This window comes from Acartia tonsa, chromosome 3 (assembly GCF_053477335.1).
Source record: "Acartia tonsa isolate MP-2025a chromosome 3, ASM5347733v1, whole genome shotgun sequence".
NCBI lineage: Eukaryota > Metazoa > Arthropoda > Copepoda > Calanoida > Acartiidae > Acartia > Acartia tonsa.
The window spans coordinates 4466046-4483070 of NC_137262.1; the positions used below are offsets into that span (position 1 = coordinate 4466046).

General features: G+C 29.8%; 4 long non-coding RNA genes across 4 annotated transcripts in view; 2 read left to right on the forward strand and 2 right to left on the reverse strand.

Annotated features, from left to right (window-relative positions):
- The window catches only part of LOC145313102 (uncharacterized), a 205370-nt gene that overhangs the window by 34855 nt on the left and 153490 nt on the right, over nucleotides 1-17025 (reverse strand). The window lies entirely within an intron of this gene.
- Nucleotides 4197-5584, forward strand: LOC145315051 (uncharacterized). The gene is made up of 2 exons (XR_013877933.1): nucleotides 4197-4273; nucleotides 5505-5584. It is a non-coding gene; the product is annotated as an uncharacterized LOC145315051 (long non-coding RNA).
- LOC145313097 (uncharacterized) lies at nucleotides 10465-13012 on the reverse strand. The gene is made up of 4 exons (XR_013877240.1): nucleotides 12904-13012; nucleotides 12109-12177; nucleotides 11619-11687; nucleotides 10465-10824 (listed from the first exon to the last, which is right to left on the reverse strand). It is a non-coding gene; the product is annotated as an uncharacterized LOC145313097 (long non-coding RNA).
- Nucleotides 15583-16970, forward strand: LOC145313098 (uncharacterized). The gene is made up of 2 exons (XR_013877241.1): nucleotides 15583-15659; nucleotides 16891-16970. It is a non-coding gene; the product is annotated as an uncharacterized LOC145313098 (long non-coding RNA).

The window sequence follows — 17025 nt, forward strand, 5'->3', positions numbered from 1 at the left end:
GCAGGTTTTTGGCTATTTTTTATATTTTTTACATTTTCCCCCATATCTTTGTGATTATGGTCCGATTTTCAAACTTTTTTCAGTTAAAGATATCAAAATCAAATTTCCCATCATTTGAAGAAAACAATGACGGTCAGAGTGCCTTTTTGCAGGTTTTTGGCTATTTTTATATTTCTTACATTTTCCCCCATATCTTTGGTGTTTATGGACCGATTTTCAAAATTTTTTCAGTTAAAGATATCAAATTAAATTTCCGGTCATTTGAAGAAATCAACAATGACGGTCAGACAACCTTTTTGCAGGTTTTTGGCTATTTTTATATTTTTTTACATTTTCCCCCATATCTTTGGTGTTTATTAATCGATTTTCAAAATTTTTTTAGTTAAAGATATGAAAATTAAATTTCCCGTCGTTTGAAGAAAACAACAATGACCGTCAGTCCCATCCACGAAATTTTGTGCTTCGCTACTTATGGATGTTGTCATCCTTGTTTATAAATTATTAAATCATTTTAAATCAGACACTTTTGTGTTGGATTTGGATATGCTTTTTGTTTATATAAACTTGTTAATAAAATATCAGAAATCAACATGCCAAATATTATAATAATAAATAAATCACATCTTTCAAATATTGACTATCTATATTCTATTCAAAAATTTCAATTATATTTATTTTACAAAGAAGTGGACCAAATTGAAATATTAAACTATTAATGAGGGATGTTAGACATATCAAATTCTACACCTTGTTTAAAGTAATCATACAGATGGTGGATTGAAATGAATATTACAAATCTACAATGGAAAAAAATTAACTTGAATAAGTTTTTATTTCATTTGTTAATTAAAAATTAAATGTTCTTACATCCTTACATTTTTTTCCATAATACTTTTCAATTTTTTGCATGTACATGTTGTATACATTATTGTAACTTGTGTTGAATTTCTTAAAATTACACAACAGTACAAACTATCCTTTCCATATATGAATAAATTGGATTTGTTTGGCATGTATATTGTAATGTATGTACTATGTTAATATGTTCATTTGTTAATTCTAATAAATTTCTAAAGACAAATGCTTTGTTTTCATGTAAAGCATATCATGAACTTTATTTTTATTAAGCAGGAATGCCATTTCAATTCTGAAATGCATTAATAAAACCTCATCCTCATTAAAAAAGTTCTTGCAGTAAAAGTATAATTACCTCACTTTTAATTTTACTAGTATGTCTATTTATCTATAATAATACAAAGTAGAATGATGTCTGTCCATCCGTCTGTCTGTCTGTCCGTCCCTTAAGATCTCGGTAACCACTGAACCGATTGGAAATTCTACTCCTTAGGGAATATACCTACTGGTCCTGTGGTGTTTTAAGGCTTTTTTCTTGGGGGGTGGGACACCCCAAACCCCCCAAAAACAAAAAAAATCCCCCCCCATTTTTTTTTGCTGAAAGAACCACGTACATCTTAATTTTGGAATATGTATTTACCCTTTTAAGCATAGAACATTTAAAGGGCGAATATAGGTTCGATATGATATGAGCTTATATCAAAGGTGCCATTACATACTTTTAGAATATCTATGCCAAATTTAAAAATTCAAAAAAATCCTTAAGTAGATTTTGCAATTTTCTGTTTCAATTGAACATATAATAAATGAGATTGCCGACAAAATCGTTTATTTTAGCCCTTTACAAGACTTTTTTTGACTATTTTGCTTAATTTTGATTGACTATTACATTGGCACACACCTTAAAAGATAATTTAAATGTTTATTATTTTATATTATATACTAGTTTATTTAATTTTTTAAAAAGCATAAAAATAATTTGCGTAGAAAGGCGTCAGGAGTATTGACAGGGTAAATAATACGTCTTAAAGTTTATTTTCTGTACAGAGATCTTTGATTAATTCATGATGATATAAACAACCCTTCTGTACGCATTTTCAACACACACACACACGGCCACAAAAAAACAGGGATTTGAAATCATTCTTCCTCCAAGAAAATTTTATCGATTAATTTTTTTTACTTTTTACATTATTTGATGTTTTTTTTTTTAACTTTTAAATAATTTACTTTATGAAGGTAGAAGGAGGGTATATTTACCCCTGATTAATTGGTTTCCACGTTATCACGACTATCATTTAACGAAAGCTTTTTAATTCAACCTTGCCACGAAGCCTTGTGTGATGCTAGGGTGTTTGAGTTCTTAGGGAACCACACTAATTCCAAATTTTTTTTTCGAGATTGACGGGTTTTAAGCTATAAATAGACTTATACAATTGAATATGTCAATATTTTTAAGTTATTTATAATCTATAGAATTGCACCTTTGATATAAGCTCATATCATATCGAACCTAAATTCGCCCTTTAATATTAGTGTAATTATTTTTAGCGTAGATTCGATATTTGAAGCCAGATTTAACATAGGAGTTGCCGTTTTAGAGATATCAGGGGCAATAAAAAGCCCCTAAGCTAAAAAGTTAAACTACCGAGAAAGAGGTCCATAATTTTCACAGGAAAATGGCGGCTTTATGTAAAAAAAATAAAATACATACAACAGAATAAATATTTTACAGATTTAGTATTGGGTCATTTAACTAAAAGCCTTCATTGCAGTTATTTTTAATTTATTCCAAAAAACATATGGCAATTAACACGATCTTACACACACGCCAACCAAGTTGCCTATACACACACACACACAACATTCAAAGGTGCTCGGCAATATCATCACACCCACACTCCCGCATTCTTAATAGCTGTAAATAAAAGATTCTTTTTCTAATTAATTGTTTACTTTATATCGAAACACACACACACACACACCCGCAGCACAACAATGCTTCCAGGAAATAAATTTTTTTTTGTAATCTTTTGTCCCTCCTAGTTCTTTACAATGAAGGGAGGAAGGGTAAGGGTGCGGAAGAAAAAGAAATAGAGAAAGGGAAAGGGGTTTCCTAGACCGGCGGCGGTGACTTTTAAAGTGATCGCGAATTTAATTTTTCAAAATGCATTTTCGTTTACCTTTTCGTATTTTTAAAGTAATTTTCAAAGTATAATACCTTAAAAGTTCAACTAAGTTGGAAAAAAATCAGTTTAAAATGCAAAGAGTATTTCCACATGAAAATAATGTTAAAATTTGAGAATCAATTAAACTAAGAGAAAATAAACCATTTCTTCGCTTGCAGATAAAAACAAAAAAAATGATACTTAGAAAATATTTTTGTAATATATCTTTATTAATATTTGTCTTTGAACTTTCTTTAAAATGTAATAAAAAAGTTTGGTTTATTTTATAAAATCATTAACAAAATACCGCTGTGTTTATGCAGATATAGTGACAAAAGAAAAATTGTTTAAATCTCTAGAATCAATAACATTTAAGAATTCATTTGTTTAAAAACCAAAGATCTATTATATTTGCTTTACACTTACAGCAAAAAGTTGAGTCATTTTAATAAAATATTTTCATAAAAACGACCATTCTTTTGTTCTCCCGATCATCGGAAACAAACCAAATTTTCCCAACAAAATTTACTATATTTAATCCCTAGATATCCAAAATATATTTTTTAATTTTAAATTTTTGTAAAGCCTAAAATTTATATCTTTATAATTCTAATAAATGTTTTCACTTGTTTTTGACAAAACTTTAATTTTAAAAGAAAATTGAGATATAAAATGAAAATCCAGGGCCCAAGGACTTTATTTACATTATAAACCATATGGGCATTTGTTATTGTTTGTATTTGTACAATCTGATTTCACACGCGTCTGCAATAGGTTGAAAATTTATCTAAAAACATTTCAAGGCTTAAGTTTAAAAATAAAATTGCTTAAAACTGTCCCTGGGCCTGTGTTAAACTTCCCTTCAAAGGAGAACTTAAAATAGGTTTAATAAAAATTTATAAGCTTCCGACAAAAAAAACTTATTTCTTATTTAGTATTTAGTAGGATTATTATAATATAAAATGATGGTTGTATGCAATGTATTCTTTTACCACGGCTTCTAAGTAAACTTTTTATGATACTCTGTATAAATAACGGGAGAATGTATTCTATAACCCTAAGTACACTTTTATAAGAAAATGCTGAAACCAATTACGTCAAAACGAGATATTTTTGGGGGAGAGTGAGTGTAAAGGGATGACACATAATACTTTAAATAAATATTCAATATTTAACAAAATTACAATTTGATTTTAGAAACAAAATGAAAATGTACGACGTTTTAGCCAAGAATGTGAATCCCTTTCGAGGTACATTTTTTATTGAATAATCATATCAAATTAACTAACTATTTACGTTGCGCATCTGACACAGCAGTAGTGGGAACCATTTTTAATGTCTTTATAGTTATAACGAAGTGTCAGACCGAGATTCGAACCTATTACCTTCTCAACGACGAGCAGTTGCGCTACGTGTTGAGCCACGGTTGCGGGTTATTTAAAATGAATTGACAAAACCTCTAATTTAGTGGCGTGCACAGGCTTTTTTTTAGGTTCTGAGCTTATTTTTAGAGATAATGAGATGATTTTTTTTTCAGAAAACTTTTTTAACATAACCAAACAAAGTAATCATTACAAATTTCATTTTGGGACTTTCCTTCTAGTGGCTAGTGGAGCAAAAGACCCCCAAACACTAAAACTTTGAGTTTTGAGCTTATTTTTAAATATATCAACCTGTTTTTTTAAGTAAACTTTTCCAACATAACCGTACTAAGTAATCATTACAAATTTCATTTTGGGACTTTCCTTCTAGGAGCTAGTGGAGCAAAATACCCCAAACACTAAAACTTTGAGTTTTGAGCTTATTTTTAAATATATCAACCTGTTTTTTTAAGTAAACTTTTCCAACATAACCGTACTAAGTAATCATTACAAATTTCATTTTGGGACTTTCCTTCTAGTGGCTAGTGGAGCAAAAGACCCCCAAACACTAAAACTTTAAGTTTTGAGCTTATATTTAAAGATATCAACCTGTTTTTTAAGTAAACTTTTCCAACAGTCTTATTTAGTGGCGTGCACAGGCTTTTTTTTTGGTTCTGAGCTTATTTTTAGAGATATTGAGATGATTTTTTTTCAGAAAACTTTTTTAACATAACCAAACTAAGTAATCCTTAAAAATTTCATTTTGGGACTCTCCTTCTAGGGGCTAGTGGAGCAAAATACCCCCAAACACTAAAAATTTAGGTTCTGAGCTTATTTTTAGAGATATTGAGATGATTTTTCTTCAGAAACCTTTTTAAAAATAACCAAACTAAGTAATCATTACAGTTTTTTGTTTGTTTGGGGGATTCTTGTCCCACTAGCCCCTAGAGGGAAAGCCCCAAAATTAAATTTTCAGACCATTGTCAAGGAGGGGATCGTTGTATCCGTCCACCTTAGTTTTTTCAGGGAGTGTATCCATCCCACTTTATTTAAAATCTGCCTAAAATTGACATTTATGTTGTTTTCAAACTATATAAATAATATTATTTTTTTTATTTAGATGATCTTGTTGACTGTGATTTCATAAAACAAACTGAAGCTTATTATTCAAAATCTAGAAGAAATAAAAACAAAGTGAGAAGTTGGAAGTGTCACATTTTGAAAAACAAACTTTTACATCTTACGTTTCTTAGTTTCAAGTAGCGAGGGGGTGGGGGGAAATTTGACACATTTGCATAAACCTGGTACCTAGGCTTTATCTTTGGACTGAGAGGATAAGTTATTAGAGATAAAATCATTCTTATATGATGAATTTCTCGAAGTTTTAAGATTTTTTGGATAAACCTCCAGGTTCCGGGGCTGCAGGCCTCCAGGTGGTCTCTGTACAGGTAAAAATGAAAAAAAATATTTTTTTTTAAAGTTACAGGTCAACTTATAAAACAAAATATGCATTTGTTTTAATATTATTTACATATTTGAAGAAAAAACATGCACATTTTGTTTTATAAGTTGATTTGTAACTTTAAAAAAAAAAAAATTCCATTTTTACCTGTACAGAGACCACCTGGAGGCCTGCAGCTCCGGAACCTGGAGGTCTACCCAAAAAATCTTAAAACTTCGATAAATTTATCATATAAGAATGATTTTATCATTAATAACCTATCCTCTCAGACCAAAGATAAAGCCTAGGTACCAGGTTTACGCAAATGTGTCAAAACTTCCCCCCCCCCCCTTGCATGCCTATGCTTTCGGGAATTTCTCGTATTCATTCAAATCCGTTGGATAGGAACCGGTTCTCATCAATACGAAAAAAACTATGTCTAGCATCGTATTATAAACCGCTTTCTACGAATTTAGAAATGTACAATCATAAGATTAAAACCATTTTTTTATCCCATGCCTTCGGCACCTTGGGGCTAAAAAAACTGGTTTTAATCTAATAATTGTACATTCTATATCCGCGGAAAGCGGTTTATAATACGATGATAGAAACAACTATTATGAACGAGAGCATTTAATTTTAAGCACATTTCTTTTTCAGTTAAATATACTAGGTTTCTTTTGAATATAGGTGAAGGGGGGGGGGGGGGGAATGTGGTGACTCATACCACGACCGCCGCCATTTTTTTAAAGATACCAAAACTTGGAATAATTAGTGACCTAGCCCAAAAGATTTTACCCAATTATTCAAGGAAGTCCAAGGGGAGGGGGGTAAAGTGCCGTAGGCACCCCCAAAATTTTTTCCATTTTGCCCCCCACATTAAAAATTTATCCCAACCATTTAGGAGGGGGTATTTATCCATCCCGAAAATTTTTTTGGGGGGGAAATACCCACCCCCATAAAAATAATCCCAACCAAAAAAAATTTGGCGAGCTTTGCGCGCAATTTTTCTACTAAATATTTCATAATTAGCTAGGTACCTTTATAAAATTATTAAATTACCCCCCCCCCCCAAAAAAAAAAAAAAAATTTAACCCGGGGGTAAGTTTTTTTTTGGGGGTTGAAAATATTTACCCCTGCCATCAGATTTCAGCGGGGGGTAATTACCCCCCTCCCCAAGCAAATTTTACCCCCGTGGTAAAAATTTTGGGGGGGGTAAACAAATTTTGCGGAACGTAAATATCTCTAAAACTAAGGGAGTAGCACCCAAAATAAAATTGCTGGTATGTCGTGGCATGAGTAACCACATTCATCCCCCCCCCCTTTAACAAAACAAGGATGACAACATATATAAAAGCGAAGCTCAAAAATGAACATTAACATTAGTATGTCAGTTTCAGTACTTAAAGAGCAAGTTATTAATTGTATGTATAGGACATACTTACATTTTTATGACTTGACTGTAAAGAACCTCCTCTTTAAACGCTGTACCTTGTTGTCATGGGAATTGTTAATCCAAAAATCAGAAAATAATTATTTAAATTAATAAGCTTTTTTGTTTGTAGCAAATAATCTTGGTCCTTTTTACTATGAAGCTTTTTATAGGGCTCGGGATAGTTTTGGGCTATTTTATTATCGTAAAAAGTCTGGATATGGTTTATGGCATTAGACTATTTTTTGGCCTACAAATATATATTGTTGCTAAAAAAATGTTCCCAAAATTACATATTTTTATTGGACATATTATGTTTCTGGTAAGGATAATCTGAATCATACCTTACAGTTAAAGGAATCATCATGGCAATTCTCAATCAATAAGACAATTATTACATGCCTAAATGAACTATAAGATGCTAAGAGCTATCCATTACAAAGAGCTTCGTTATTGAAAATTAAAAAAAAAGTTTACACTAAAGATGATTTAATTCTTTGATACTAACTTTTGTGATTTATTTGTTATATCTATGTATTATGTACTTATATTGGTTGATATTTTGCAGTTGAGATTTATGTATACATATTGAACTAAGCAAAACTAAATAGTAAATATATCATCATTTTTTACTTTGTCAAGCCTATATGTTATTAACTAGCGGCTACCCCCCCCCCCCCCTAGAGGCCTCTAGTGGTACTTTAGATGTTTTTGTTTGTTAAAGTCTCTATGTTACCTCTTTATTCTTTAGTCTCCCATAAATTTTAAAAATTTTCAATTTTTTGTCATTGATCGGGTTCTCCTTAACAGGGTAGCTTCTCATAGGTCCCGGGAAGGTTTTTAACTATTTTGGGGGAGTGTACCACCACCCTCCCAAGAGAAATAAATCGAAATTTTTATTTTAAGTATAGAGACTCCTACGTGTCATTGCGAGGTATCGTAGAAACTTGAACGCAACAAAAAACCAAACATTTAAAGTGCCACTAGAGGCTTCTAAGGCGTAGCCGCTAGTATTTCAATAATTCATTTTGACCATGTTTGCTATTTATTTTATTAATGTTGTAATTCGTGTCATTCTATCTATTTAAAACATTAATGCAATGTTAAATGGCTTTCATCATATTTTTTTTGTTCTATTTTTAACGTAGTTTTTTAAATCTAATTTTTATCTCCAGAAACAATATCAGTATTTAGATATAAAAAAAGGTTTTAAAACACTTTACAGTGAAAACTAATTTCTTTAAATTTCTATGGATTTGATCTTTCTTTTAATTTCACCTGAAAATATCATTGAATGACTCCTTTAAATTTTGTAAACCCTAAGCTTTTGTAATTGATTATGCTTGTATTTTTAGTGAAGATTAAAATTCCTTTCATATACATATATATTGAGTTTTTGTGTTTTGATCAATAAAATACTTAATTTGGAAAAGATTTTCTTGGTCTATACATTCCATACGTCAAGTTTAATATGTTGGATTAAACCTATCCAACTTCTAACTTATTAGACGTTAATAACAAGGATGAAAATATCCATAAGCAGCGTAGGAAAACAAGGATGAAAATCCATAAAAGCAAAGCTCCAAAATCTGAAAGAAGGAAAAACGAACAATAACTCTTGTAGAATTTAAGAACTTACTAAGCAGAACATTAATTTCTAAGACTAAACAAAAATGTTCATAAAGGGAGGGGGAGCGGCAGTTCCGCCGCCGTTTTTTCACGATTCCATATTGTTCTCAACAAAAGCAACTGCTGTGCCAAATTTTAGTTCTATTATTTTAAAGTCTTTAAACACACACCTTTAGGGAATTCCGTGAAAAATACAGACTTTTTGGTAAAGATTATAGAGTTTCTACGCTTTTTAGATTGTACTTAAGGGATATAGGAATCGGCATGCAAAGTTTGAAATCGATAGGACAATTCTAACATGCCTAAATAAACGAAGAACAGAGCTAACTGTCATGGACGGACGGACAACCCTTATGTATAGAAAAGGTTCACTTTTAATTTGTATATCTGAAATTAATTATATATAAATTTTTAGCAAAATTTCGTAAATCGTATTACATACAGTAGTCAGGTTTTGTTGTATGTTGCAAGGGATCTCAATAAAAGCTGAACAGATTTGGTTCTCCTTTACCATTTAGCTTCTCTTAGGTCCTGGGATGGCTTATAACTTTTTTGGAGGAATGTACTACAACCCACCCAAATAAATCAGTCCTAGAAAATATTACAACCCACTGAAAATTCATTTAATTTTCATGAAAATGAGTTGAGGGGGTCGACTTATCCAAACTTACCTCAAGGTCCCTAGGGGCATAGCCGTTAGTACAGGGTAAAGATAAAGGACATACTATGGTTTTAAAGATTTGATTACAGATTCCTTGCTTATAATATTATACCTTGCTGTCTTAAGAATCTTTATTCAAAAAAATAAGAAGAATAGATTAGCTAATTATATCATAAAAAAGTTTTTGTCAAAAAAGTTTAAAGTCAGCATGTACGGACTTTCTGGTAACAATTGCAATGCTTCCTAAATTGTACCTAACTGTTATATGAATCAGCATGCAAAGTTTGAAATCAACGGGACAGTTATGACATGTCTAAATTAATGAAAAGAGCTAACCATTACAGACAAATGGATGTGTGACCCTTATAGAAAAGCTTTGTTTCACTTCGTATTATAGTATAAACTATCTCAACATGTCATTGAAATCTACACTGCAAATTTTAGATGAATCTTCAATAGCAGGCGAGAAAATTACATATCCTCAATAGTGCAGTGTAATGGACTGACCTTACTGATGGACAAGCAAATTAACTGCTACTTCTAAAATCGAATTCTAATATACCTGACAGGACACGTAACTTCAAAAGGCTTTTAAAAAATAAAATTCAATACAATAAAATGTATGAAAAAAGTATGTAACCCTAAACTTGATTAATCTTCTTTATTTCATCCTAAATAGTTATAAAGTGAGAAAAAAACAAGAAAAGCAAACAACGTATAAGTTCAAAATAATACTTAGAAATTAAAACAAAAGGGATAGTTACACGAAATTCATTTTTATAGAAATCATTATCTTATAATAACAACGACTTTTATCTTGTCCCTTGAACAACAATGGGTATTTCTAATCATAGAGTAGCTTTGCTAATCAAAAAATAATACATCATGACGGGTAAATGTCATAAAAGAAGTCAATGTTTTGGGAATGTTATATTTATTTTAAATTCAACTAGAACAATGCACATTCTTATTTTTGAAATTTTAAAATGGTACAATACTAGTTATTTCTTGCATCGTATTATAAATAGCTTTTCGTGCCTTCAGCATCTCAGGGATAAAAAAACTGGTAACCTTATAATTGTACATTTTTTTATTCATAGAAAACTGGATATAATACAATACTGGACATAATTTTTAGTATGGCTGAGAACCGGTTCTAATCCACTAGATATTAATCGGTTTTGTATGAATACGAGAAATATCATTGATTTTAATGATTAAATTTGTTATTTCTTGAGTTCTCATCGCGCTCAAAGTAGGTAGGTACTTCTCAACACCTGAAACATTAATAATAAAGAAATTTTTATATATCTGTTTGAAAAGATCTTGCTAACCGATAAAAAATTCTTTTTGAATCAAAGCTTACAAAAAGCCTGGATAGGTTTTAAGCATTTTAATGAATTAAAAACCCAAACAAGCCGCACATACAACAAACTACTATTCACAAATATAATTATAAATTCAATAACTGCCTAGAATAGCTTGAAATTATTTTCTTTATCAAAACTTTATCAATTTTAAATTCTGAAGAAACAAATCTATAAATATTAACCTTCAAGGAGAATTGCGCCATGAAAATTTTTTATGTCATTTTACTTTTTCTTTTTAAAACTAAATTGAAAAGCCAAGAGGTTGAATTCCACCACCTGGCTTAAATGCTCCTAGAGGCCTTTAAGGGGGTAGCCGCCAGTTTTGATTTAATTTTAATCTTTTTGACAATCTTTTGTAAGTATATTCTTATAAAAATATCTGTCCGTGTGTAGTGAAGAAAACACTGAACCGATATGATTCTCCTAAACAATTTAGCTTCTCATAGGCAAGTTTTATGATTATTTTGTGGGGACGGGGAGTTACCAACACCATACAAAGAGAAATCGCCACTAGAAAAAAATTACCCCCCTCCCAATTTTTTAAAATTTTCTTTTTAAATCTAAAATTAGAACTACAATTGAAAAGGGGGGGGGGGCGGTCATAAAATTATTACTTCTAAACTGAAATTTAAAGAGAATGGTAAATCCTATTTTCCAGTGCATATATAGTTTGTTCTGTATTTTGAAACCATTAATTTTACCTGTTTTATAATTTTATAAATTTTAGGCTCTTGCTCTCTGTCAGGTGTGTCGGGGCAGAAATTTTCTAACTAAAAAATAATCAAATAAAGTTTATAATCATTTGAAATGAATTTCTTATGAATGAGCTATCTTTTAAAAAGGTATAAAATGATTCTTTTTGGAAAATAATGTAATTGTAGCATTAACAGAGGGGGCGGTGAAAGGAATGTTTTTTTTGTTTGTTTTCTATAATTAGGGTCGGTTCGTCCTTTCGTCCATCCGGCGAATATATCTTTTTCGTTAAGTTAGCCATCTCAATTATCAAGTCCTAAATATGTAATTACGATCTTAAACAGTATACTGTATTTTATCAGTTTTAAAACCAATTTACTAACTTTTTTGTTTTGACTTTTTTTATTCTGCTTATTCAGTTTTTAATGTTCTTTTGGCCACCAGTTTCAAAGCTTCGCTTTTGTGGATGTTGTCATCCTTGATTTGAACTTAAATTACCTTTAAGAAACGAATCAGTATTTCTGCAAAACATAGAAATAAGGGAACATTCACATCAAACAATTCGACCTAAACAAAAAAAAACATAATACATTTATAGATAGACATTTTGCGTGATAAATGAGGAATTAGAATTTAAGGTTTGAATTTTGCTGTAGAAATTATCATTGGGATTCTTTTATGAGTTGCAAGCTAGCCACAAGTAACTTTTTGGGTAATTTCCTTCAACAAATTTGATGATTACCCCACCCTTTCCCTATATATTTTTACTCCAACGTAAATTTCTTCCTAGCCCCTGCAGGGCTAATCTGTTCTTTACTTAACATTTACGAAATTTAATATACTTAATGCTATTAGACGTTTTTTAAAAGTTCTAAAACATTGTTGAATACCTAGCTATAATATTAATTTATCATCATCAGGCAAAAAGGGGATATTAGACTGAAAATTATAATAGTAACAAAGATGACAAAGCGAAGCCCTGTAACGGTAGGACAAACGGACATTAACACCTGTATAGTGTCAAAATTGAAAAATCTAAATATAAATGAATAAGAGTTAAAGCATAATTGTGAGTAAATGTGTTGAAAAACTTCTTGATACAGGATAATGTTTATGGACATACTTAAATTTTTAGGACTTGATTATATAGTTGCTTTGCTTATGATATTGTACTTTGTTGTCCTAGGAATCAGTATACCAAAAATCAGAAAAGATTATGCTACACATTATACGCAAGAAAATTTTCGGTAGAAATCTTTCAATTAGATTGATTTTGTTCAATAAAAAAAATACCTTTCATGGGTCACTCTGCTGGTGTCGTGCCCTCGCTGCGGGTTCGTTTGAATGGACATTTTTAAAGATTGCAAGATAGGATGGCTGATACTCTAAATCATGTTAATCTGAAATGGATAATATTCATGAGAATTTTACATTATAATGTATATAAAATTGAGAATATATTTGTAAAAAATTGGTCAAACATTAAATAAATCCAAATAAATAGTAAACAAATAATAAGGTAACAAAATATATGGCTTACAGGCCAAACATGATAATAATTGTTGTATGGTATGTAGTGTGTAATAGTTAAGCATGTACTAGATTTCTTAAAATATAATGACTATATAACCTAACTTGATTTATATTTTACAAAATGACATATTGACAGTAAGAAATATTCCGTGATACTGACTCAAAATTGCACAAAAAACTATTTATATATAAAATACTTTGGTCCAAAATAACTAGTTTTTCGCCTAAAATTCGACTAGTGTCAAAAAATCCAATAAACTCTTTTTTTTTGTAGGTAAACCAAAAGTATCACATTGAGATTTTCAACAATCAAAAAACCGAAAACGAACTCGTCACAAAGAAGGGAAGATCTTAAAAAGTTTTCTAATAATATTTTTTTATTACTTTATATAGGATAGGATATTATATATTACATTGATTATTTAGAAAGCTAAAACTTAGTTATAGATAGATGGGCAGACCTTTCATGTATAAAAAAGCCTTGCTTTTAAGTAATATAAATAATCACATAATTTAAGTTATATTATTTTTAAAAAAAAACTCATATTAAATTATTTTAACCAACTCTCAACAAACAGACAGCTGTTGTTTAGTTTTGTTTTTATTGCACTCTTTAATGCTTTCCTTACCCCCTTTCTCAATGAAGAATGGTGCCGAGATTTACATTTTTAATTGTGCATTCATAATATTTCAGAATTGTGTATATTTATCTTTTTAGTTATCTTACATTGTATCATATATATACAAAGCAAATAACTGATTTCTAATGATTTTTAACATCATATATCTATAGATATTTAGGTATTTAAATTAATTTTAAAATAAATGAAAAAATGAAATTTCAGGGTCCATAATCAGAAATGTAATTTGGCATTTTTTACCATATAAGGGTGTATTTTTTCGATCATCGGGAGAATTTTTAATCACCCCCAGAAAGCTATATACTACCTATTCTGGTTAGTTTAATATGTATGTAACAAAACCTTACATATTTTACTGTGTATCCACGAGTAAACTTCAAGAAAAATATGTGTTATTTGTCAACTTGATAGGTTTTAAGATATGTATAATAAAACACACAAAAAACATAAATGTTTTAATGTGAAAATATTAATTTTTTTAAAGTTTGATAATTTTTTTAATGTGAAGTATATAAGACTTAATTTTTTTAAAAATACTCTTAAAAAACAATAATCTGTAACATATATCAACTCTTTTCCAGCTTCGTGATCACTTTAAAGTGATCGCGAATTTAATTTTTCAAAATGCATTTTCGTTTACCTTTTCGTATTTTTAAAGTAATTTTCAAAGTATAATACCTTAAAAGTTCAACTAAGTTGGAAAAAAATCAGTTTAAAATGCAAAGAGTATTTCCACATGAAAATAATGTTAAAATTTGAGAATCAATTAAACTAAGAGAAAATAAACCATTTCTTCGCTTGCAGATAAAAACAAAAAAAATGATACTTAGAAAATATTTTTGTAATATATCTTTATTAATATTTGTCTTTGAACTTTCTTTAAAATGTAATAAAAAAGTTTGGTTTATTTTATAAAATCATTAACAAAATACCGCTGTGTTTATGCAGATATAGTGACAAAAGAAAAATTGTTTAAATCTCTAGAATCAATAACATTTAAGAATTCATTTGTTTAAAAACCAAAGATCTATTATATTTGCTTTACACTTACAGCAAAAAGTTGAGTCATTTTAATAAAATATTTTCATAAAAACGACCATTCTTTTGTTCTCCCGATCATCGGAAACAAACCAAATTTTCCCAACAAAATTTACTATATTTAATCCCTAGATATCCAAAATATATTTTTTAATTTTAAATTTTTGTAAAGCCTAAAATTTATATCTTTATAATTCTAATAAATGTTTTCACTTGTTTTTGACAAAACTTTAATTTTAAAAGAAAATTGAGATATAAAATGAAAATCCAGGGCCCAAGGACTTTATTTACATTATAAACCATATGGGCATTTGTTATTGTTTGTATTTGTACAATCTGATTTCACACGCGTCTGCAATAGGTTGAAAATTTATCTAAAAACATTTCAAGGCTTAAGTTTAAAAATAAAATTGCTTAAAACTGTCCCTGGGCCTGTGTTAAACTTCCCTTCAAAGGAGAACTTAAAATAGGTTTAATAAAAATTTATAAGCTTCCGACAAAAAAAACTTATTTCTTATTTAGTATTTAGTAGGATTATTATAATATAAAATGATGGTTGTATGCAATGTATTCTTTTACCACGGCTTCTAAGTAAACTTTTTATGATACTCTGTATAAATAACGGGAGAATGTATTCTATAACCCTAAGTACACTTTTATAAGAAAATGCTGAAACCAATTACGTCAAAACGAGATATTTTTGGGGGAGAGTGAGTGTAAAGGGATGACACATAATACTTTAAATAAATATTCAATATTTAACAAAATTACAATTTGATTTTAGAAACAAAATGAAAATGTACGACGTTTTAGCCAAGAATGTGAATCCCTTTCGAGGTACATTTTTTATTGAATAATCATATCAAATTAACTAACTATTTACGTTGCGCATCTGACACAGCAGTAGTGGGAACCATTTTTAATGTCTTTATAGTTATAACGAAGTGTCAGACCGAGATTCGAACCTATTACCTTCTCAACGACGAGCAGTTGCGCTACGTGTTGAGCCACGGTTGCGGGTTATTTAAAATGAATTGACAAAACCTCTAATTTAGTGGCGTGCACAGGCTTTTTTTTAGGTTCTGAGCTTATTTTTAGAGATAATGAGATGATTTTTTTTTCAGAAAACTTTTTTAACATAACCAAACAAAGTAATCATTACAAATTTCATTTTGGGACTTTCCTTCTAGTGGCTAGTGGAGCAAAAGACCCCCAAACACTAAAACTTTGAGTTTTGAGCTTATTTTTAAATATATCAACCTGTTTTTTTAAGTAAACTTTTCCAACATAACCGTACTAAGTAATCATTACAAATTTCATTTTGGGACTTTCCTTCTAGGAGCTAGTGGAGCAAAATACCCCAAACACTAAAACTTTGAGTTTTGAGCTTATTTTTAAATATATCAACCTGTTTTTTTAAGTAAACTTTTCCAACATAACCGTACTAAGTAATCATTACAAATTTCATTTTGGGACTTTCCTTCTAGTGGCTAGTGGAGCAAAAGACCCCCAAACACTAAAACTTTAAGTTTTGAGCTTATATTTAAAGATATCAACCTGTTTTTTAAGTAAACTTTTCCAACAGTCTTATTTAGTGGCGTGCACAGGCTTTTTTTTTGGTTCTGAGCTTATTTTTAGAGATATTGAGATGATTTTTTTTCAGAAAACTTTTTTAACATAACCAAACTAAGTAATCCTTAAAAATTTCATTTTGGGACTCTCCTTCTAGGGGCTAGTGGAGCAAAATACCCCCAAACACTAAAAATTTAGGTTCTGAGCTTATTTTTAGAGATATTGAGATGATTTTTCTTCAGAAACCTTTTTAAAAATAACCAAACTAAGTAATCATTACAGTTTTTTGTTTGTTTGGGGGATTCTTGTCCCACTAGCCCCTAGAGGGAAAGCCCCAAAATTAAATTTTCAGACCATTGTCAAGGAGGGGATCGTTGTATCCGTCCACCTTAGTTTTTTCAGGGAGTGTATCCATCCCACTTTATTTAAAATCTGCCTAAAATTGACATTTATGTTGTTTTCAAACTATATAAATAATATTATTTTTTTTATTTAGATGATCTTGTTGACTGTGATTTCATAAAACAAACTGAAGCTTATTATTCAAAATCTAGAAGAAATAAAAACAAAGTGAGAAGTTGGAAGTGTCACATTTTGAAAAACAAACTTTTACATCTTACGTTTCTTAGTT